The sequence below is a fragment of the Peromyscus californicus genome, unplaced genomic scaffold (assembly GCF_007827085.1).
Source record: "Peromyscus californicus insignis strain IS unplaced genomic scaffold, ASM782708v3 Scaffold_10__1_contigs__length_136768540, whole genome shotgun sequence".
Taxonomy (NCBI): Eukaryota; Metazoa; Chordata; class Mammalia; order Rodentia; family Cricetidae; genus Peromyscus; species Peromyscus californicus.
Genome location: NW_026294391.1, coordinates 698,295 through 700,926, shown reverse-complemented (window position 1 = coordinate 700,926; position 2,632 = coordinate 698,295). Strand labels below are relative to the sequence as shown.

At 48.9% G+C, this 2,632-nt stretch overlaps 1 non-coding gene across 1 annotated transcript; it reads right to left on the bottom strand.

The window, feature by feature from the left end:
- Positions 1–559: 559 nt before the first annotated feature.
- Positions 560–632, bottom strand: Trnak-cuu (transfer RNA lysine (anticodon CUU)). The gene has a single exon. It is a non-coding gene; the product is annotated as a tRNA-Lys (tRNA).
- Positions 633–2,632: the final 2,000 nt, after the last annotated feature.

Genomic DNA, 2,632 nt, shown 5'->3' with positions numbered 1-2,632 from the left:
TGATATTTAAAAAGGTCCTGATGTTTTCATAATGTCAGGAGGAGGATACATGTCTTTATAGGACATTGACCCGCCTTTATGAATCCTGGATTGCCTGGTCACACCATATATTGGCAGCTGCAGGACAAAGGTGCTCTAAAGCTGCCAGTCTAAATACAGGCTGTTATTTACCTCTAGATTCTTAAATATTGAGCCTTGAATATAAATACATTGATACAATTCCAGATCCTTTTGATGAAATGTTCATCAAAACTTGTAGAAATATGATTAGAACTAATAATTCTGTTCTAAATGTATTTTATTAATTTTTGTCAAAATATATATGAGACTTGAGAGACATATAAATAACACATTTCAGATTTCATTCTCTGGCTATCCTGATGTTTTGTTGAGGCTCCAAGGACTCATAATTTTGCTCTGATAAATTTCACCACTGTTATATTGCTAACATGTCTAAGATTTTGTCTATTAAGAAGGTTCTCATAAGCTTCAGGAGATCATGCCAGCAGTGATGGTGTGCGATCAACATTTGCCAACGCCTACAAGCCAAGAAGGACTGGGCCCAACGTGGGGCTCGAACCCACAACCCTGAGATTAAGAGTCTCATGCTCTACCGACTGAGCTAGCCAGGCAGGAGGCTGAGGGTGGGAGCCACCCAGGCCTTTAGAATTTGCTCCACGTGAGCGCCAGATATTGGTGAAATTATTAAGGCCACTCCACGTAGTTAAAAGGAGATTTATTTAATGGTGTAACTTACAAATTAAGGCATAGGTAGGTCACGGAGTCTGGGGAAGGTATATCACAGTCCAGCGGTGTTCTCTGGAGCTCTGCTCGGTCCACCTCCACTATCCAGGGTCCCGCAACAGAGAGAGCGCCTGCCGATCCAGATCTCGGGTCCCCAGGCGCCTCCCTTGGCCCCGCCTTGTAGGCATGACAGTTGCCGAAGTCTCAATGGGGGTTGGAACTTCCAGATCAAAGCTGGAATGGCTACCCACTACACCTACCCTAAACAGGATGCCCCCGAAGATAAAGAACAGGTCAGGCAGGTCAGGCAGCATAGCAACAGAACAATGGGCCCTGACCAGTGACCTTACCACCTAGCAACCTCACGACTTGCACGACTTGCACATAGCCCCTCACCTGCACGTCCCCCTTTACCTGCACGTATGGCACGTCGTGCACCCCTTCCCTCCTCCCCTCCCCTCCCCCTCCCATGCTATATAAGCCCTGCTGAGGAGAATAAAATTTGCAGCTTGATCAGAACACACTGTCTTGCTGTCGTCCTTTCGTGTCTCCCCCATCCCTCTCATTCTCTCCCACAGGTGGGTTGCCCCCGTTGATACCCTGCTGGCCGGGGCAGTAACCCAGACTCAGAAAGACAAACATGGTATGTACTCATTCATAGGAGGATACTAGATGTGGAACAAGGATGACTGGACTGCTACTCACATCACCAGGGAGGCTGCCTGGAAAACAGGACCCAAAGAAAGACACGGGGATCGCTCAATGACGGAGAAATGGAAGAGATCTACATGAATAGCCTGGACATGAGTGGGGGTAATGAAGGGCGAGGGTCGAGGGAAAGAGAGCTTGGGGGAGCTGGAGATCCCAGCTGGATCAACAACAGAGAGGGAGAACAAGGAATAGGAGACCATGGTTAATGAAGACCACATGAGAATAGGAAGAAGCAAAGTGCTAGAGAGGCCCACAGAAATCCACAAAGATACCCCCACAACGGACTGCTGGCAATGGTCGAGAGACAGCCCGAACTGACCTACTCTGGTGATAGGATGGCCAAACACCCTAATTGTCGTGCTAGAAACCCCATCCAACGACTGAGGGATCTGGATGCAGAGATCCATGGCTAGGCCCCAAGTGGAGCTCTGGGAGTCCAATTAGTGAGAAAGAGGAGGGTTTATATGAGTGAGAATTGTTGAGACCAAGGTTGGATAAAGCACAGGGACAAATAGCCAAATGAATGGAAACACATGAACTATGAACCAATGGCTGAGGGGTCCCCAACTGGATCAGGCCCTCTGAATGGGTGAGACAGTTGATTGGCTTGATCTGTTTGGGAGGCATCCAAGCAGTGGGACCGGGTCCTGTGCTCATTGCATGAGTTGGCTGTTTGAAACCTGGGGCCTATGAAGGGTCACTTGGCTCAGCCTGAGAGGAGGGGACTGGACCTGCCTGGACTGAGTCTACCAGGTTGATCTCAGTCCGCGGGGGAGGCTTTGCCCTGGAGGAGGTGGGAATTGGGGATGGGCTGGGGGGAAGGTGAGGGGGGCGGGAGGGGGGAGAACAAGGGAATCCGTGGCTGATATATAGAACTGAACTGTATTGCAAAATAAAAAAAAAAAGACTAGGCACAAGCACTCATATCAGGGCTGGGAGAGGGAAACCACTAGAAGGAAGAAGGTCCCCCAAACAAGCAATATCAGAGACATCCCAACTCCTACTTTTAGGAGTCCCCACAAAACACAAATTTTATACACATGCACACACACACACACACACACAACACACACACACACACACACACACACACACACACACACACCCCACACACACACAGGACCTGGTGTAAATCCACGCAGGCTGTGTGATTTTCTGTTTGGTCTCTGTGAGGCCC